The following is a 22,905-nucleotide window of genomic DNA, read 5'->3' on the forward strand; positions in this document are numbered from 1 at the left end:
CAGCTCCTTATAGAAAAGCTTGACCAGTCTATAAGAACACAATTTCAAATCAGTCTGAGTTCCAGTAGCTTTCCGAAATTCTAAGAGACGTGTGACTTTCTCCAAAATAAATGCAAATCATTGGAAACCGTCAAGGCTTTTGTACCACCACGGCACAGCACATCTGGAAACAAACAGCAGAATGCCTCCAAGGCCAAGCACTTTGGCCATTCGAGACGAATCTACGTCGCTACTAGTGTTGCATATGTCCTCTGCAACCTGCCTCACGCATTGCACGAGTGCAGCAAATTCAGGCACGCCGCATGTAGTCAACGAAAAGCTATTGATATGCACAACGGTATGTGCTAAAAAGGGCTTCTAATTGCAAATCTGTTTCCTGTCATGGTCGTCGAAAAGAACACTACATGTTGCTACACTCAGAAATACAACACACACAAGGTGAAACAAGGAAGGATTGTCCAAGTGACATGCAACACAAGCACAATGGCATATATCCGTCAAGTACATGAAGTTATCGCTCACTGAAAGTCAGGCCTGGCAAATGAGTTGTGCTTGCGACAGCGAGAATGAAGTTGCAAGATAGCAGTGGCAAACTGCAAACTTGTCGTGCTCTCTTAGATTCTGGGACGCAGTCGTGCTTTATATCGGAAGTATGTGCACAACGCCTCAGACTTCAAAGACGGCACAGCAGAGCACCGATTCAAGAAATAGGTGCAACTTTCTCAGAAACAAAAGACTACGTCTCTGTTCAGATCATCTCCCGTACAAACAGTTTCATGCTATCTGCATAATTTTTAGTTTTGCCGAAGATAACTGATGTCTTGCCGGAACAAAGAAGTCATCCCAGTACGTGGAACTTGCCGAGTGTACAACTCTTTGATCCAGAATTTTGGTCACCTGGCAAGACCGACGTGCTGCTGGGAGCAGAAGTTTGTCCATGCGTTCAAAAGGCAAGGACTATCTCTACAGGAGCTGATCATCCTGTGCTTTAAGAAAGAGAACTAGGTTGGGTTCGGTCGTGTCGTGCTTGGTAAAAACTGACAATGACATTTAAACATTTTTGAAGAAATTCTAAGAGATAGAAGAATTAAATCGCGTTGTAATGATGAAAGATGAGGATCAATGCGAAGGAGGCTTTGTGGAACACACGACTAAAGATTCCACAGGCAGATTCGTTTTCGTCTTCCGTTTCCTAAAAAGCCAAGGCAGTTAGGCAACTCTTTCAACACTACAGCAAAACACTTCTCTCACATTGTACAGAAACTAATGAGACATCCGAAGCTCATGGAAAGCTACATAGAGTTTATGAGGGAGACTTAGGACATACGTAACCATTAGTCACGACAGCTGCCATGTCGTACTACATGCCACAACATGCTGTCCTTAAGGAAGCCAACTCGACTACTAACAGAAGAGTAGTGTTTATTCCGCCAAAACGAACACGAATTTGTCACTAAACTGTTTAATAATGGTAGGTCCAACCAATCAACAGGATTGTGTTCCGTAGTATTTCGCTTTTACATGCATTGCATTGCCGGGGAAGATGTATCGACAAGTTTTGATAGCGAATGAAGATCGCGCTTATCAATGAATATTGTGGAGAGTGACAGTTCTGCGCCAATGCAGGAGTACCACTTAAAGACAGTCACGTACGGAATGGCTTGCGCACTCTTTCTTGCATTACGTATCTGTTACAATTAACTCGTGAAGAGGGAGCGCGCAACGAGGCAGCAAAAATTGTTGCAAATCATTTCTATGTGGACGATTGTGTCGTACGCTGCGGTACGGTACAGGCTGCAGTCAAGGTCCAGCAACATCTAATGAAGTTGTTGAAGGAAGGTGGTTTCTCATTAGGGAAATGCTGCAGCAACAGTGTGGAGCTACTCGAAAACATCCCTTCAGAGTTTGGAGAAACACAACTATCTTTACGGCTTGATAACGACGAGGATATTAAAACTGAATCTTTACTCTGGCATCCAGCTGCCGATCAGTTTCAAATTGTGAAAATGTCAAACCAGCAGGTAACGTCTACTGTTTGACAAAACGCATTGTACTGTCTGTCACGTCATCCATTTTTGATCCGTTGGGATTAATTAGTCCCATTGTGATCACATTGAAAATATTTTTGCAGCGTCTATGGCGGCATACGTTAACGTGGGGCGAGCCCTTGCCTGCAGAGTTATACTGCTTGTGAAAGACAGCATACAGCAAAATTCGTATGACGGACAACATTCGTGTTGATCGTAGAGTCACTGCAGGAGGGACACCAGTCAACATAAAACTGCATGGATTCTGCAATGTTTCGGAGAAGGTCTACGGCTGTTGTGTCTATGTACGATCCACTAATCGGTATGGAGTCATATGCGTAAAACTAATGAGCATCAAGTCACGAGTGACCCCACTGAAAAAGCTGTCGTTACCTTGATTGGAACTCTGTGGGCTCTCTTACTTTCACGACTACTGTATCACATAGTTCGCGCTCTGTGTATAGACATCGAACGAATTTACCTGTGTAGACTGACTCATCCATTGTGTTGGCGTGGTTCGCGGCTCCACCCAGGTTGTTGGGAAGTCGTGTTTCCGAGATGCAGGACAGCACGACAGCCGTGATATGGAGCCATGTGTCTACAATGGAAAACGCAGTTGCTCTGACTTCCCGAGGAGTGTCTGCTGCAACCTCCAATAAATAAATAAATATAAAAAATAATTTAAAAAAGCCGCCTGTCGTGGGAAGGACCAACCTGGCTTAAAGAAGACGTTACTTCATGCCTCTAGCAGATATGCATTTCAGGAGTTGCCAGAAGAAAGAGTCATCGGTAGAGTAAACCAAGATGATCTCATCTGTCGATTCTCGAAGCTGCCACAATTACAGCATATAATGTCATACTGTACCAGATTTATTAATAACTGCAAAACTGCAATGGAAACAAGAGTAACTGCTAACTTGTCTGGTAAGGAACTGAAGATTGTTTCGCTACGATACATCAGAATAGTACAAGAAGACACACGTGCGACAGAAATCTGCCACGTGGGGGCTAACAAGCTAGTAGACAAGAATAGCAAGCTCAAATCATTGCCTCCTCTCCTCGATGACACGAGAGTACTACGGGTTGAAGGCAGGCTACCAAATGCTAATCTGTATGTATGAGGAGAAGCATCAACTCATACTGCCATCTCACTATCATCTCATGAGATTAATAGTGTCGTCTTTTCCACACTGGGTGTCAACTGTTGCTTACATCTCTCAGGACGCATTAATGGGTACCTAACAGACGAAGTGCAGTCCGGTGTGTTCTGCGTCAGTGCTTGACTTGACGGCGATTAAAGATAAAGCCTGACGTCAGCTCACCATTGTGTAGAAGCTGTTGGGCCTTTCTTCATCTGCGGCGTTAATTACACAGAATCATCCTACGTGAAAACCGGATCATGGAGATACAAATTAAAGGAAAAAAGCTACGTTGTCCTGTTTGTGTGCCTGGCGACACGAGCATCCCCTTTGGAGGTAGCTGACAACATGACTACCGAAGGATTTGAATCAACCCTTAGAAGATTTGTATCACAATGGGGTATGTGCCAAAACTTGTACAGCGACAATGAGACAAACTTTGTCAGAGCTAGTCAGGAACTATATGAATTACAGGCTGCTGTGAGCAGTCATTATCAGCACACACAGGTGAAAAACTTAACGCACGAAGAAGGTTTCGATTATCACGTCATTCCTCCAGCGTCACCACAGTTTGCCGGAGTATGGGAAGCAGGAGGGAAGTCCTTCAAGTACCACTTGCGAGGACGGTGGGAACCTTGTGACCAGCATTTGACGAGTTGGCAACCCGGACTGGTCAAACTGAGGCTTGCTTGAACTTACGTCCTCTCGCACCACTACCTTGAGATCCTTCTGACCCTCAAGTCCTCAATCCATGTCATTTCCTGGTTGTAACCGCCATCACAAGTATCCCTCAGCCAGGTCAAGGTACAGCCAAACTGAGCTCGCTCACAAGGTGGGAATCACTCCAGCAAGGATTCCAGGTCTTTTACCAGTGCTTGTCGTCTGATTGCCTGCATCATCTGTGCAGCCAGGCTAAGTGGATGGCTTCTGTCAGAATACAGCCAGACGCACTGGTTGTGGTAAGAGAAGATATAGTGCCACCCTTATGCTGGAAGTTAGTCATAATTGAAGGAATACAGTCTGTGTGTGACAGGGTGGTCAGTGTGTCCATTATTCATACACTGTAGCGTGTTTTCAGAGGAGTTTTCAGAGACCGAGTGAATTTATATAGACGTGATCACTGTATTCGTGTTCTTTCTTCTCTTGTGCGCCTTGTTTCTCTTGTTCTGTGCTTAATTTGCAGCAGAATCAATGAATTTCATCATTTTTTATGTTTCAGTGTGTTATTTGTTTATGTGACAGTGTTTCTCAGGCACCAGTTACAAACTGTACTAACAGAAAAACTGAAAGGTGCAATGATATACGTAGTTCCATATGTTCTCCTTTATGCTTTAGGAGGACTTGTATCATTTTGGAAACAAATTTATATTTATTTGGCAGCTGATATGTTTGGTCGCTGCACTCAACCGAGCCAGTGGAGAGTGCAGCCCTCCCTCGAGTTATTTGTACCAGAGGTCAATGGCCAGGACGCCACCCCTCCAAGGTGAGAGGTGGACCAGTTATGAAAGAGCACTCGGTCAGGAGGCTCTCATAGGTCAGGGCTCACACGCCTCGTATGCTAAAGGGCGAATATGTATATTTCCTTTTGTGTGTGTTAATTGTCAGTAATAAGTGCCTCTCTACATATGTTGTCATTCATTGCAATCTGAATAGATGGAACCATCATACACTCTCTTAAATTCCTGTAACTCTGGTGCAATTGAAGGTTCTAATTTCCGTCTGTGGACGGTAACATAAGCCAATGGAATACAATACTGCAACACCATGAAATTTTTGCAAAGCTCATTTAAAGTCAATCATCTATCAGTTTAATATACAATAATTGTATTTATATGCCTAGAATCCAACACCAACCCAATAGCATCTCCTTAACTAACAGCAAGCTCGATCACACTTTCCTTCAACATTTTCTTAATTTTAGCTTCCACTCTCTCTTTATAAGTAAGTGTTATGGGCTTATGGCCTAACAAAAAACTCTTTTGTCTTCCTTAATCTTTAAACGATTTGAAAATCCATTAATTGGTCCATAATTCAGCTACATCTAAATCTACATCTACGTGAATAATCTGCTATTCACAACAAAGTGCCTGGCAGAGGGTTCAATGAACCACCTTCAAGCTGTCTCTCTACCGTTCCACTCTCGAACGGCGTGCTGGAAAAACGAGCACTTAAATTTTTCCGTGCCAGCCCTGATTTCTCTTATTTTACCGTGATGTTCATTTCTCCCTATGTAGGTGGGTGCCAACAGAATGTTTTCGCAATCGGGGGAGAAAACTGGTGATTGAAATTTCATGAGAAGATACTGAAAATAAAATGTTAAAATGTGTGTGAAATCTTATGGGACTTAACTGCTAAGGTCATCAGTCCCTATGCTTACTACTTAACCTAAATCATCCTAAGGACAAACACACACACACACACACCCATGCCCGAGGGAGGACTCGAACCTTTGCCGGGACCAGCCGCACAGTCCATGACTGCAGCGCCTTAAGCCCGTCTCACACGGAGCAAGATTCGCTGTAAGTTTCCTTGCTGGCTCGCGCGTCGTCTGCTAGGGGGCTACCTTGATGGGAACCTTGTAAGTACCCATCACCAGGCCTCTTCCCTCTTCTATCCCTGCTCTGAGTGGCTTGGGTAGATGGTGGTGGTGATGGTGATGCTGCTGCTGCTGCTGTTGTTGTTGTTTGTGGTGGTACTTCTGCATATTGTTCCACAATGCAGCCATCATTCAGCACATCAACATCAAGACTATAACATTCTTCCATATATTGATGTGGAGATGGCTGCATATCCACACTTTGGGAAGATGAGAGACCGCATGTCTGTAAACAATGGATAGTTGCATGGTATTCATTGCTAACCTTTCAAAGGAAATAAAGTGCAATGAAATCAGGATGCAATTAATAAGAGACCTCGTTAACATAACCACAGAGGCACTGAAAGACCTACAGAAATCAATGCAGAACTCAGACAAGTGAAACTGTGTGCTCCTGTTTAAATTGATTGCATAAACTGTGCATTTTGGTATAGTACTCTTTGCTTGTTGCATATGGCTGATGAAGACACACAGCACCTGCAACTCTTTCGAGTGCTTCTGCATGCAAGTGTTTATTATAAAAGTTTGTGATTTTCATTATCTACAGACACTGTTGTTCCCTATAAGTACATAAAGCTAAACCACATAATTTAAAATAAACGGTATTTAAAATTATTTACTTTATTCCTTTCTTCCAAGTTCCCTTTAATTTTCATTAAAATCTTAGCCAAGAATATCTTTATTTGATGTGCAACATACAGTAAAGAAATATGCCATACAAGTGCTGTCAATCAGTAACAAATATTGTGCAGTACCTTACTACCACAAATACTGTCAGCACAAAATGATTTTCCAAAACTATTAATTTGGGATGCATAAATGTGTAGTAGGTCTTTTCATACCTTTTTCATAGCCATCAAAGAAAAATATTATTTCATAATAGTGGCTCTCTACTTGTCCCAGGTAATTAATTGTGGAGCTGTTCTGTAAAATGAGATCAGATTTTTGCATGGTCTTGCACAGGTTCCAATCATTGCTTGAGATACATATAAATTTTTATCCCTCCCTCTCCCACACACACACACACACACACACACACACACACACACACACAAAATCACTGTCAATATGCCAAAGGACTGAAAATGAAAGAATGAAAAAGATAGTGCTTCAGAAACATACTAAACCATTATCTGTTACCTTCCTGAACACACCTTTCCTGCCATGGAACTCTGCCAACAGTACTAAAATACCATGTCAGATGTTGTCTCACTTCTCTTGCATTGGCTGCACTACGATTTGTACCCTGAGCAGCAATGCCAGAAAGACATGGTAATCCATCTACATTTGGAGGGATATATCCTTGAGATTTTCTGGCAAGTACAAAATTATGTAGCAAGCAACACACTTTTGTAATGAGCTCTACTTTGGAAACAGATAGTGGAATAGTCTGCAGCAAAATTCTGAATTTGTTTGACATTATGCCAAAGGCATTTTCCACAACTATACGTGCTCTGCAAATTCTGTAGTTAAAAATTCTTTTTTCAGGTGTCATGTCACGTTCAGTATATTGTTTCATTAAATTTTCCTTTAACACAAAAGCATTATCTGCCACAAACATGTAGGGAACACAGATGTCACTACCTGGAAGTGGAGACTTTGGTGGCAAATTTAATGAAGCATCTATGAGTTTCATGAACAAGGCACTCTCTCTCAATATCGCACCATTATTCATTTTCCCATTTCTGCCGATGTTCACAAACAAAAATTTATAATTAGCATCTACTAGAACTAAAAGAACTATGCTGTTGTGACCTTTATAGTTTCTGAATGATGAACCGTCAGAGAGCAGAGGCCTAAACTTGACATGTTTCCCATCAAGTGCTCCAATGCAATGCGGGAATTGACAGAGGCTGTGGAACCCATCTTTTATTACTTTCCACTCGGCAGGATCACGTGAACACTGCAAATTACATTTTATTTCATAGTCGTACCATACCAAGAAGAAAATCGTAGCAAATACTTACAGCATTTATCTTGGGCTGGCCTGTATCGCATTATCTCCTAACACGCTTGCTATGGCCGTCAAAGTCTTTAGTATCATTCGGGAGAGCTTGTTGTTCGCTATTCGTGTAGAATAGGCCAAAACTTTGTGTTTCCGGTCGCTAGGAAACGCAGTGTGACAGCAAGCCTAGAGACGCATATTAAACATGTCTCAGATTGATCGTAAAATTACAATGTATTATAAATAAAAATTAACTTTCTCTTTCGAACTTATAATAATGCACTTTCCTTTCCCGGGCCGTAATTGCCTGACGCATCACCGTGGCTTTCTTCTGAATCAGAGGCGAAACCATACAAAGCAGTTCTTCAAATACCAATACATCCATTCGTATAAAATTTGAGAAGGATATACGATCTTCTATCCTATAAAATAAAGTCGTATACAACAGTCATTATTGGTCTATTTATAAAGTCAAACAGTAATGAAATGGTGATACTTTTCAAACAAAAGTAGGTGTTATGCGAACTAACCTCAACTCTTTATGAAGCATGGAGGGCACACCTTTTCCAGCGTTTCTCCTCTTAATCCAGTTTTTCGTCCATTCTTTCTTTCTTCTTCTCTCATTAGTATGCATTTCTGCATCGTTTAGCACCAAAACAGCTAATAACGCCAGTTTGCTCTGAACATCTGTACCTGAAGCAGCCATCTTCATTCGATACAATGTGCAACCGATCACAACACAACTAGCTGCCGATCTTGCACATTGGGAGAGCTTCGGCATGGAAGACAGCCGGCTCCTTTCCCTGCAAGCCGGCAGGCATGCACGCCATCTCGCAAACTTGCCGCGAACCTTACTATCTCCCCTGTTTCGCGTTAATACAAAACGAGCTGCCCTTCTTTGTACTTTCCCATTGTCATCCGTCAGTCCCACCTCATGCAGATCCCACACCACACAGCAGTACTCGCGAATAGGGCGGACAACCGTGGTGTAAGCAGTCTCTTTAGAAGACCTGTTGCACCTTCTACACTCCTGGAAATGGAAAAAAGAACACATTGACACCGGTGTGTCAGACCCACCATACTTGCTCCGGACACTGCGAGAGGGCTGTACAAGCAATGATCACGCGCACGGCACAGCGGACACACCAGGAACCGCGGTGTTGGCCGTCGAATGGCGCTAGCTGCGCAGCATTTGTGCACCGCCGCCGTCAGTGTCAGCCAGTTTGCCGTGGCATACGGAGCTCCATCGCAGTCTTTAACACTGGTAGCATGCCGCGACAGCGTGGACGTGAACCGTATGTGCAGTTGACGGACTTTGAGCGAGGGCGTATAGTGGGCATGCGGGAGGCCGGGTGGACGTACCGCCGAATTGCTCAACACGTGGGGCGTGAGGTCTCCACAGTACATCGATGTTGTCGCCAGTGGTCGGCGGAAGGTGCACGTGCCCGTCGACCTGGGACCGGACCGCAGCGACGCACGGATGCACGCCAAGACCGTAGGATCCTACGCAGTGCCGTAGGGGACCGCACCGCCACTTCCCAGCAAATTAGGGACACTGTTGCTCCTGGGGTATCGGCGAGGACCATTCGCAACCGTCTCCATGAAGCTGGGCTACGGTCCCGCATACAGTTAGGCCGTCTTCCGCTCACGCCCCAACATCGTGCAGCCCGCCTCCAGTGGTGTCGCGACAGGTGTGAATGGAGGGACGAATGGAGACGTGTCGTCTTCAGTGATGAGAGTCGCTTCTGCCTTGGTGCCAATGATGGTCGTATGCGTGTTTGGCGCCGTGCAGGTGAGCGCCACAATCAGGACTGCATACGACCGAGGCACACAGGGCCAACACCCGGCATCATGGTGTGGGGAGCGATCTCCTACACTGGCCGTACACCACTGGTGATCGTCGAGGGGACACTGAATAGTGCACGGTACATCCAAACCGTCATCGAACCCATCGTTCTACCATTCCTAGACCGGCAAGGTAACATGCTGTTCCAACAGGACAATGCACGTCCGCATGTATCCCGTGCCACCCAACGTGCTCTAGAAGGTGTAAGTCAACTACCCTGGCCAGCAAGATATCCGGATCTGTCCCCCATTGAGCATGTTTGGGACTGGATGAAGCGTCGTCTCACGCGGTCTGCACGTCCAGCACGAACGCTGGTCCAACTGAGGCGCCAGGTGGAAATGGCATGGCAAGCCGTTCCACAGGACTACATCCAGCATCTCTACGATCGTCTCCATGGGAGAATAGCAGCCTGCATTGCTGCGAAAGGTGGATATACACTGTACTAGTGCCGACATTGTGCATGCTCTGTTGCCTGTGGCTATGTGCCTGTGGTTCTGTCAGTGTGATCATGTGATGTATCTGACCCCAGGAATGTGTCAATAAAGTTTCCCCTTCCTGGGACAATGAATTCACGGTGTTCTTATATTCAATTTCCAGGAGTGTAAGTGTTCTGACAATGAATCGCAGTCTTTGGTTTGCTCTACCCACAACATTGTCTACGTGATCGTTCCAATTTAGGTTATTTGTAATTGTAATCCCTAAGTATTTAGTTAAATTTACAGCCGTCAGATTTGTGTGACTTATCGCGTAATCAAAATTTAGTGGATTTCTTTTAGTACTCATGTGAATCACACTTTGCTTCATTCAGGGGCAATTGCCACTTTTCGCACCATACAGATATCACATCTAAATCATTTTGAAATTCGTTTTACAAATCTGATGACTTTACAAGACGGTAAATGACAGCGTCATCTGCAAACTATCTAAGACGGCTACTGAGGTTGCCCCCTATGACGTTAATATAGATCAGGAACAATAGGGGTATTTCCTTGGGATCGCCGTACATTACTTCTGGTTTACTCGATGACTTTCCGTCTATTATTACAATCTGTGACCTTTCTGACAGGAAATCACGAATCCAGTCGCACAACTGAGTCGATATTCCATAGGCACGCAGTTTGGTTAGAAGACGCTTGTGAGGAACGGTGTCCAAAACCTTCTGGAAATCTAAAAATATGGAATCAATTTGACGTCCTCTGTCAATAGCATTCATTACTTCACGAGTATAAAAAATTAGTTGTGTTTCGCAAGATCGATATTTGCTGACTATGTGCCAATAAATCGTTTTCCTTCGAGGTACTTCATAATGTTCGAATACAGTATATGTTCCAAAATCCTACTCCAGATGGACGTTAGTGATATGGGCCTGAAATTCAATAGATTACTCCTAGTTCCCTTTTTTGGTATTGGTGTGACTTGAGCAATTTTTCAGTCTTTAGGTAACTATCTTTCTGTGAGCGAGCGGTTGTATATAACGGCTAAATATGGAGCTATTGTATCAGCACACACTGAGTGGAACCAGACTGATATACTGTCTGGACCTGAAGCTTTGCCTTTATTAAGTTATTTACGTTGCTTTGCGACGCCGAGGATATGTAATTCTATGTTTCTCATCTTGGCAGTTGTTCTTGATTGGAATTCAGGAGTATTTACTTCGTATTCTTTGGTGAAGGAGTTTGGGAAAACCGTGTTCAATAACTTTGCTTTAGTGGCACTGTTATCAGTGACTTCACCGTTGTTATCGCGCAATGAAGGTATTGATTTGGGTATTTTGCGTTCTTTTTAATTTGGCATGCTTTTTTTGTTGCTTCTGTAACAGCGATCTTACCCATTTTGCGTACCATGGGGGATCAGTACCATCACTTATTAATTTATGTGGTATATATCACTCATTTGCTGCCGATAACGCCGGCCGCTGTGACCAAGCGGTTCTAGGCGCTTCAGTCCGGAACTGTGCGCCTGCTACGGTCGCAGGTTCTAATCCTAACTACCTCGGGCATGGACGTGTGTGATGTTCTTAGGTTAGTTAGGTTTAAGTAATTCTAAGTCTAGGAGACTGATGACCTCTGATGTTAAGTCCCATTGTGCTTGTAACCATTAGAACCATTTTGCTGTCGATACTATCTCTTTGAAATCATTCCACAACTTTTCTAAGCTACATGATCAAATTGAACGGAGTGAAGACTGTCTCTTAAAACGGCTTTAAAAGCATTTTTATCAGATTTTTTAAATAGATATACCTTGGGTTTCTTTTTGGTGGTTGTAGGTGTTGCGGTATTCAGCCTAGCAGCAACAGCCTTGTGGTCACTAATCCCGGATCCGTCACGATACTCGCTATTTGTACAGGATTATTTGTTGATAATAGGTGAGGTATGCTTTCACAACCATTTATGCTTCGAGTGGGCTCATTAACTAATTGTTCAAAACAATTTTCTGAGAAAGCATTCAGTACAGTTTCGGATGACGTCTTATGCCTGCCGCTAGGTTCAAACGTATAATTTTTCCAGCACATCGAGGGTAGACTGAAGTCATCACCGACTAGAATTGTATGAGTGGGGTACCTGTTTGAAATGAGACTCAAGTTATCGTTGAACTGTTGAGCAGCTATATCCTCTTCTGAGTCGCGGGGGGTGGGGGGGGGGGAGGGAGAGAGTCGATAAACGACCCAATTAATAGTGCAGTCCGATTGTCAAGTATAACCTCTACCAACACTACCTGAAAACACCAAGGAATAACGTCACAGTACATCAAATAGACATTTCGATGCCTCACCTGCCTCCTCAACACAGTCTACACAGTTCCACATTTCACGTAAATTGCCATGATCTCGCTGTCAAATAAATAGCCTTGCTCCCAACAGACCTTTACTCAAAAGACAATTCAGATTTGGTGACAAATTTAAGACTATTGTTTGAATTTATCTCCATAACTGCGTATTCATCAAAACTCAAATTACATTCGAAGTTACTTCATCACAATCCAATCCCATCATTGCCTCATGTAACAACAAAGAATCTGTCCCTTAAATCGTATCAACAGCCAGCACAGACACAGTCAAAGAATTCACAGAAAATTAGTAATCTTGACCAAGAAATTCAATACCCATTTGCCTCTTCATCTTAACACTTTCTCGAACAATTTCTCCTTACAGGAAGAATAGGCTATGGACATAAGCAGCTCTGAAATGCTTATTCACTCTACATAGACACCTGGCCACACGTATTCAGAACACAAGACATAATCATTCCATTAATATATATTCAAAGTACTCTGATTCTCACTACATGATAGTTCCCTCACATCTTCGAAATTCGACATATTCATCTGTTCAAACTATTGCTTGTCACGTTGGCAGCTCCCAAATCGACTGCTGGCAGCAGTTGTCAATCACGTGTTTGCAGCCCTCCCTATGTACATTGTTGGGTGCTTCAGCTGATCACACCTTCACAATGTGTAAACCTGAATTTCTGTCATCCCAGCAACCACCTCTACCATTTTCCCTTTTACCTCGACTCTGACCAAAATGTCTACTGCTCCAAATGTTTGTACCTCGTACAAAGTTGTTGCTTTCATTGCGGTCGAGTTCTTTGTTCCAGTGTCCCCATCTGCTACTTCTATCTGTATACCACATGAATCATACCAGCCATGACCAGTTTTGACTTCTCTGTGGCCTTGGTTCAAGAAAAGAGTTCGGATTGTCGTTCCCACCACTGCCAATATCATCATTGCTGTCATACTCCAGTTCTTGAACTAAACATTGAAAACACTTTAAATTACTTTCACATCTAAGAACAAGAATAATATGAAGCAAACGCGAAGGAAGTTTCATAAGTCATCTCATAAAATCTGTAAGGACTTTACAGAAATTAATTTTTCAAAAACAGTTGTTCAAAGAATTGGACAGTATTCCTAAAACCAGAATGGCTGAAATATTTTGTCATCAACATAAACTTTTTTGACTTTGCTTCCTGAAGCCTCAGACAAATAGGCAGTCATGAATAAATGAAAAAACTCCTCGTATGACTCACAATTCCTAACATGGCGGATTTACCTACAACTGTGACAGTTGATGGTTGGAGAGACGACATCACATTTAAAGGCAGTCTGCATAAGTCAGTTGTTGGCCATTGATGCATCGTATATCTGGATCGTGATAAACCGTTCAGCAGCAACTAAGGCCTGAAGATGGTGCACTGAAGAGCTGAAACTGTTAGCTACACAATTAATGACATCTTAAGGATGTTGTAGATGTTTCTTTTCTTACAAGTTGAAGGAATTGAACAATCAGATTGGTCTTACTAAGCATGAGGATGAATACTGTTTGATGTATTTCTGAAAACTTGAAACATTCAAAACGAGACAACTCTTCATGATTTAAATTCTCACTATTAAAGTAACCATGTCTGTGATGAGTTGTCCTTCTGTCATTACCTGCTTCATCTTCATGATCCGGCTTCGTATCATCATCAGGCACATGCCATCTATTATAACAGAGACCTTCATCAGTACTTTCTCCCTACTTTTCTTCTGTTTTAGCCAGCCTTTCGTTTAATTCCTGATCTAACGCCTATCTATTAACCTTTATCTGACCTTCCTTAAATCTCATCAATGAGCTCACTTCTTCAGATTCACTAACACCCACAGGCAGAGTACTACTAGAATTCTGTTGATTATTAACAATTAATTGTTAATGTGTGACAGAAGTTGCCAAATTAGTCACCGTCATAACCGCTTTTTGAACTTATTCTCTATTCGCATTTACCTCCTTCCCCTTACTAATCTCCAGCACTTCGAAATTCTTTTCTAAATTGTGTAGTAGTGTAGTATGATTTGAAACTGGATCCTGGGCTCCGGTAATAACTGCATGACAAGGCAACACATCCAAACTCTCTGATAATTCTGTCTTACACTTTTCACGTTTCCTCCTTAAAATCAGTAAAGCACTTTGAACCTGCTTGTTCTGCTCAGACATAGTGGACAGCAGTTTAATCTGACACTCTTCAACGGTGATAAGTTTATTCTCAACAGTAAACATCGTCTCTTCAAAATCAGAATGCAACTCTTCAATTAACTGTGTAGTAAGCACATGAAATTTTCTTACATTTTCTCAGTAGATTCAAACTTTGGCTGTGTGGTATTGATCTGGCCCTGTAGAGTAATGCCAATAGCTCTGACGCTAACCTTACTTTCCTTTACATTAGCCTCTAACCTCTTACCATGTCCATCTTCTAATCCCGACCCCATAATTAATAATCCAGATTAATTATTTTGTCTCTGCTGATTTTCAGGACATATACTTCGTCTTCATAGCAGCACACTGAGCAAACAGAGTAAAAAGTTCTGAAATGATGATTGATCAAAATAGTTGGTACTTAGTTGGTAAAATTCTTCTTTATTATTTCTCGTGGTTCATTTCTAGGGCGTCTTCTTTCTCGTTTTCCTGTACAATATTGACAAAATATTTGTATTTGCAGGAGTTCACGGGTTTGATTTTGTTTTATCAATTCTAATCAAATCATGAACACATTTCATTCTTCATTTTGTTAATATATTTTTGAAATCATTTCACAAATTTTAAATAAGAATTTTTGTGGTTCACAATTATAAAAACATACTTTTGAGCATTTTTATTTAGACATAACGGGCAACACTCGCCCAAATCTGACCACATGTGGTCATACACAACTTCTCTCTTACTCCACAGCAACTCACTTATTTTATCCACTTATACCCATAGACAGTTAAATGCAAAGATAATAACACATTGGTCAAAGATTATTAAATTTATCCATACCTACATACCTCTTTGAGATTTGCATTCATCAAAGTAATCAAGACAATTTTTATAAGAAATATTTACAAAATGTATGACAACTAAACAAGGGTATCGCAAAATGTGTGGAAAACATCTTGTATTGGAAATTGCATTTGGCACATAGAACATGATGTAGTCAGAAAGTTTCATTACACTCTACGTCAGCCCCTACTGCTCTTGTACTAGATTCCAGCATCCCCCCCGTGTCTTGTAACATCTACATACTATTTATATCACGATCACTTTTTGACACTGAAATAACATGAGAACTTTTAACATTGCAGCGTTTACAGCAATCGTGAATAATTTAATGATTATAAAGAATCCGCCTCGTTTGCAAATAGGAACCGCATGTTGACCTAGGTTTCGGCGCTGATAACCACGCCTTCTTCGGAACATACTAAAACTATAAACTGCCTAAGAAAGATATGTTTCACCATATGTTTAAACGTGGTGGAAAAAGTACTGCCTACACCGCAACTCCAAAGTATTGTAGCAATCTTCTCACTACCGTATAGCGCTTTTATTCACAAAATTATATCATTAAGTCATCACTAACGGTGTGCACTCCTCTTTCAAACCACATGTGACAAATTAAAACTGTCCCACAGTGATCCATTTTAACTCATGATACACAAATGAGAGTGTAAAAATGTATCCTTCACTGCGTTTAGCTTAACATTCGTTCTACAGTATCATAGAAGGTTACACAGAGCAAATGAAAATACATGTGATGGTGTTGTTTTGCCTGCGGTTCTGGCGAATGCTACGGAATGCGAATATGTTCTGTTTTACTACCAATGTGATACAGTACTATTGTAAATATCTCTGTTATAATGCCAAATGCAAGCAATTTCAGAACTGAAGAACGTGTTCTTCTTAGCGTATGGCTGCATGAAAAAGAACGAACTGGTGAGACATACAATAAAATTAGAGGAAACTTTCTAACAACTTCATGAAAGAAGCCCTAATGGAAGCTAGTCGTCGGAAACAGGAAGAAAGATCTTTGCAGCAATGCCTGTAACAAATACACCGCGCAGTAGAAGAACCAAGAAACATGACAACGATAATGAAGCCTCTGAATGCTGAAATGCACCATCACTTCTTCACCAGCAAAATCGGTTAGGGAGTGGACGATTGAGATGAACACTCCCAGAACCTTCAAGTGTCATCTGCTGAAGAAAGAAGGTTATTGTACATTTCGACCAGGCAACATCAACGATTTAAGTGATAATGATATGAATATGCGACGTGATCATTGCTACAGTCAGCATACAGAGAGAATTTGAAATATGAAAGAAATATGTAAGAACTTTCTGATTCTGTGTTGTTCCATTCTTGCATGTATCTTTTTCTGTTAAATAAAGTTTCTACCAGAGATTGGGACTCGATTCATGTTTCTGTTTGCCTTTAATGTTGCTCACTGTTTCGGTACAGTAACATTAAATATTTACTATCGCGGCTTCCGGCCCACCCTGTAGATAACAACACAGTTGTATTCTTCAATGTAAAATGATACTGAACTGGAAGGGATGCACTGACAAAAGGCAGTACTGTTCACTGTATAAAACAGATATTGTTTCATAAGGATTCATGGGAATCTTTCAACGCTAAATTTAAATCATAAATGAAAAATATGATCTGTACGTATCGCTCACAATGTCGTTAGCAAAACAGTCATGATGTCCTGACCGTAGTCTGTCTCTGATGTGAAGGATACTAGACACAATGAACACCTACTTCCCAAGGCCGAAGTACTAATAGATGAATATGATCACACTTCGTAGGCCGTGACCGCAGTGTAGACACATTTATTGATGCAAGATGACCGGTTTCAATGGTCTTGTGCTGTCATCATCCGATCTTGTGGAACTTGTTATTAAATTGCCATGTTAACATTACATTTAATTAACATGACAATTGTACAACAAGTTCCATAAAATCAGGTGATGTAATATGGGAATTTGATAACAAGTTCCATTAGATCAGATGATGTCAGCATAACACCTTTGAAACCAGTCATCTTGGAATTACGGAAGTGTCTAATGTGATCGTGGCGTACGAAGTGAGTTTCGTTTATCGTTATTTACATGTAATGTAACATGGCAAATTTTATAACAAGTTCCATAATATTGGATGATGTTAGATGGCAATTTTATAACAAGTTCCATACGACCAGATGTTGGGAGCATAGGACTATTGAAACCGGCATCCTAGAGCAATAAAAGTGTCTACATTGCAATACTGCCAACGCGGAGTACGAAGTGTGATCATTTTCAGCCACATGGATCACTCCGCAGCACAGTAAGCGTAACTTATTGATAAATGGTTGGAAAAATTGATAAATGTACGAAAGAACTAGGACAGGTGTAGCAAGGATGACAATTGGCGTAGAGAACTAAACTCCCGACATAGGCTCTTTGGCTCGATTACGTGGTTTGGAGTGCAGGCGGCAGCACCTCGCTTACATCAGCTATGGCTGTGGTGAACTACTAGTAAAATCGTCAGATGTGTGCTAAAATTAATGTTCTGTAATCCATGGCTTAATGTGCAGAGGAATATCTGCCTTACTAAATATGCGCATCAGTCTGTATCAGAAACCAGGCCAAAATAATAACCCTAGGTTAACAGATCTTCTACTAACGTTCCACCTTCCTTGTGCTACGCAAGACGACTCGTCTCCACCAAGAACTAACGGGAACAAAATGCAGGCACCCAGCGAGGGTGAGGGGAGGTGCGCTCGCAGTTCTATTCGCTCGGTTTCCAAAAACAGGAACACGTCAACCAACCCGCTGACGTCGACGGCACCAGCGCGTACCGCCTTCCACAGGACCTGGGAGGGGCCACTGGAACTTCATCCGATGGGCACGCAGCGTGCGTGGTGGAAGGAAACCACAAGGGAGTAGCCACGTCCAAACGAGTAACGGCTGCTTCTCATTAGCTGTCATCCTCTGGATTTTAGTCATTCAATTAACGACTAAGAGCATCAGTCTGAGAGTTTGGGTACAGTGACTCATGTTGCTGATGATGCCGCTGATAGTCCTCCTTACTCATTTCAACGAAACTGAACACGAGAAATTTAACAATAAAGTTACATTGAATGTGAATTAAATAATGTTTCGAAATTTAACGAAAGAACTATCTCCCATTAATGATTTTTTAATTAGATAATATTATTATTCAAGGGAAAGCTCTATATACTTCAGGTACAGGTGCAGTAGAACTTTTGGATCATCCATTATTATTTCGCGTTCACGCAGCCACAGTAATTTGCCTCCTTTTTAAATATTTCAATCGAATGTTTTTAATGGATTTTACAAACTATTACTCTGTCTTGGTGTTACCGTAGTTTGAAGTTATCTTGTACGCCCTTCTTTAGGAGAGTTTTGTACTTACAGTCCTGTTTGTCGAAATCCTATGTTGTCTCTGTTTCGTTTTAGAGCCTCATATTGTTCACTCTCATCACTCTTTATGTAATCGAACAATTTGGTGGCCTGTAAGCTAAGGTCATAACGAATGACTAGCAAGTTATAAGCAAAATTAAAAAAAATATAAACCCAAGCATACTTACTTTTATAAAAATTTTATTTGTCTGCAGAACTTGCACAAAACGCAACATTCATGGCAGTGGCTGGCATCTTCTACCTAGACATTATACCGTCACAAAAGAGTTCTATCGACCCAAGTTGCTCGAGAAATGCATTACGTAACAAGAATCCTTACCATCGGATGATCATTCTCCTTGACCTGTCATATTCTTTACTTTTCCATTTCAGTTTGCACCCACGACAGGTAGGTTTGCTAACGATGCTAATGGTCGTGTGGCATTGATGGCCGGGAGGCCTCAATTGGGAAAATTCCGCCGCTGGATGGAAGTCTTATTTCAGATGATACCACATTGGGCGACTTGCGCGTTAGCTATTATGAAATAATGGTGAGGACAGTACAACATCCAGTCCACGAGCGAAGAAAATCTCCTACCAGGCCGGGAATCGAACCTGCGCCCGCTGCAGGCGGGCGGTTGGCTAATACGACATGGACATTGAAGGCCATTTTATCAGAGATGGTCGACTGTGCATATCAATTTGTTAACACAGAGTATTACACAGGGTATTCCCACGCCATTTTGACCCGTTTTGACGCGTCCCTTGCTCTATGTCACCCAGCTTCGCCAGTTTTTAGCTGTGTGAAAACTGGCGACTACGTTTAAGTTGCTTCAGGAGCTTTCTAGGGGAGGGTTCGGCTCTCTCTTACAGGCCACTACGTCCGACTTAGTGACAAAAAGGTCACGAAGCTGCCACCTGAAGCAATCTGTCAACTAGAGGAAAGAGGCACGTGTCTGACCTCCACAGCAGTCGGAGAGCAGCTTAAGGAAAGCCAGGGCGAGGGGGCGCCTGCTGCGAAACACCTGCACCTCAAAGTCGCCTTCATTGCTTATCCAGAACTGCAAACTACTTCCTTTACTCTGCTTCTAAGTGTAAGCATAATAGCCCCACTTATGTAACTATTTACATTTCATCGTAATTACGTTAATCATAAGATTTTTAATGTGGTTTCAAGAACGATTTTCTTCATTTTTTAAAAGTAAATCTTTCCGAATAAAATTCTCTGTCTGGTCACTATTTCATTCAAAAGTTTATTAGAGTCCCACATTAAAATAACAGATTGCCTTTTAACTGCATCCAATAAAATTTTATTGGAAGGGAAATCCGCGAGTGCCTTAGGACTCTTCTACGTTGTAGTCCGTGTTATATTGTAGCCTGATGAACCAACGATTGTAAATATGTAAATATCAAAAGGGCAGACAAAACGTTGACAGTGACATGCTGCAACTGCTCGGTAGTTGAAATCCGTAACTTATTACAGTCGTAGCTGCAATTTAATTTAGACAATAACCGGCTCCGACCCTTATGGGTCTTGTTGCGATCTTTTCAGTGTTGTTACAGTTTAGCACGTAAACTTTGACACTGTGAACTACATACAGTGTTGATGAAGAGAGAGGAACACACGGGGACAGAGTCGACTTGTTAAACTGCAATTTAGGTGGCCCACAACTGTAATCCCCTAGATTAAACTGCGACTGTAAATGTAATAAATAATTAGACACTACTGTTGTAACTTGCCTGTGTTAGGGTATGTAATAGTGTGTTATTGTATGGGGTCGTAGTAGTACTAGTAGTATGAGGATGTCGATCGGCTATTCGCATACTACGATTATGAGCATCACTGGAAAGGACTGTGAAAACACGTGTAGGTGACAACGTGTTGGATGTCCACGCCTCATAGCAGCACGTGGACACTGTAGGCTTATCCGCTCTGTAATGCAGGATAGGCTGAGATCTGCAGACGACCTGGCGACAGAGTACAGTGCTGGTGGCGGCACATTTCGGAGCACACCGTCCAACTCACAAGGGAACCTCCCCATCGCATCCCCCTCAGATTTAGTTATAAGTTGGTACAGTGGATAGACCTTGAAAAACTGAACACAGATCAATCGAGAAAACAGGAAGAAGTTGTGTGGAACTATGAAAAAAATTAGTAAAATATACAAACTGAGTACTCCATGCGAAGATAGGCAACATCAAGGACACTGGCAGTCAAGGAGCGCCGTGGTCCCGTGGTTAGCGAGAGCAGCTACGGAACGAGAGGTCCTAGATTCAAGTCTTCCCTCGAGTGAAAAGTTTAATTTTTTATTTTCAGTTTATGTGACAAACTCTTATGTTTTCATCACTTTTTTGGGATTCATTATCACATCCACAAGAAAACCTAAATCGGGCAAGGTAGAAGAATCTTTTCACATATCCGCCAAGTGTACAAGTTAGGTGGGTCGACAACATATTCCTGTCATGTGACGCACATGCCGTCACCAGTGTCGTATAGAATATATCAGACGTGTTTTCCTGTGGGGGAACCGGTTGACCTATGACCTTGCGATCAAATGTTTTCGGTTCCCATTGGAGAGGCACGGCCTTTCGTCTACTAATCGCACGGTTTAGCGGTGCGGTCGCAAAACACAGACACTAAACTTATTACAGTGAACAGAGACGTCAGTGAACGAACGGACAGATCATAACTTTGCGAAAATAAAGAAAGTAAAATTTTCAGTCGAGGGAAGACTTGAACCAAGGACCTCTCATCCCGCAGCTACTCACGCTAACCACGGGACCACGGCGCTCCTGAGGTCACAACCTCCTTGATGTTGCCAATCTTGCGCATGGACTACTCAGTTTGTATATTTTACTAATTTTTTTCATAGTTCCACACAACTTCTTCCTGTTTTCTCGATTGATCTGTGTTCAGTTTTTCAAGGCCTATCCACTGTGCCAACTTATAACTAAATCTGAGGGGGGTGCGATGGGGAGGTTCCCTTGTCAGCAGCAGATGACACCCGAAACCTACGTGTTCCCCTGAGTACCCAATGACACCGCCAATAATGATTGAGTGGGCACAATATCATCGAATAGCCACGGATAAATGGTAAAGAGTCACCTGGTGGAAGAATCACGTTTCTCGTGACATCAAGTGCGAGGTAGTGTCCTAACACGCCGTCATCTAAGGAAACCATTCTCGAAACATGGAAAGCGCCACGGACGTAGGCATTTGAGGGCAGTATTATGCTGTGGGGAACGTTCACCTGGTTACCATGGGACGTGTTGAAGTAATCGAAGGAGCTTTCTATGCCACTCGGAAAATCTGCTGTATTGCGCTATAAAGATGGACCAAAACGCTGTTAAGCAAATGGTCATAATGTTTTAGTTCAGCCGTTTAGGAAGTTGTAACCACCGAGTCGTATGTTTTGTTGGTGGGCTGCTTCTGTGTTGGCCGCGCTGTGCAGGATCTCTGCACTTTGTGAGAGACCCTGTGGCTGGTCGGACTCGTTGTTGGAAGTTAATCGCCAGTAGTGTTGGGCAGTTGAAAGTTAGTCGCCAGCAGTGATGGAAGTACTGTTGGGCAGTTGGATGTGAACAGCCAGCAGTGATGGATGTCAGATGTGAGAAGTTAGCATTGAGGGAGGGTAGAGGTTGAAGTGTTAGCGTAGCCTAACGATCTGGAAGTATCCGATTTGGAGATTGAAAATTATTCATGATTGTATATCTTTGTACCGGATGTCAATGAAGATTTATATTCGTGTTTGAACTGGATGTCACATTATTAAGGTAAAAAATACATTAATTAGTTCGCAACAAAATCTTTCCTTTGCTAACCACATGCCTATTAGTATTTAGTAGCTTTAGTAGTTAGAATCTTTATTTAGCTGGCAGTATTGACGCTCGCTCTACTGCAGTAGTTCGCGTAGTGAAGATTTTTGTGCGCCCATTCTCCCTTAACTAAAACAGGGCTATTCAAAAACAAGAAACAGATTTCAGACATTTATATCCTCCAACAAAAGGTGGGCCCATAATACAACATTTCTGGACAGTTTAAAATTTGAACAGTCCGTATAGACGTTCAGATCACGGCCACAGTGACGCTTTTGCTTTCTTCTTCTGGAGATTGGCGGGACTAACCTATCTAGTCATGCTTCTAAACTGGTTAT

The sequence above is a fragment of the Schistocerca piceifrons genome, chromosome 4 (genome assembly GCF_021461385.2).
Source record: "Schistocerca piceifrons isolate TAMUIC-IGC-003096 chromosome 4, iqSchPice1.1, whole genome shotgun sequence".
Lineage (NCBI taxonomy): Eukaryota > Metazoa > Arthropoda > Insecta > Orthoptera > Acrididae > Schistocerca > Schistocerca piceifrons.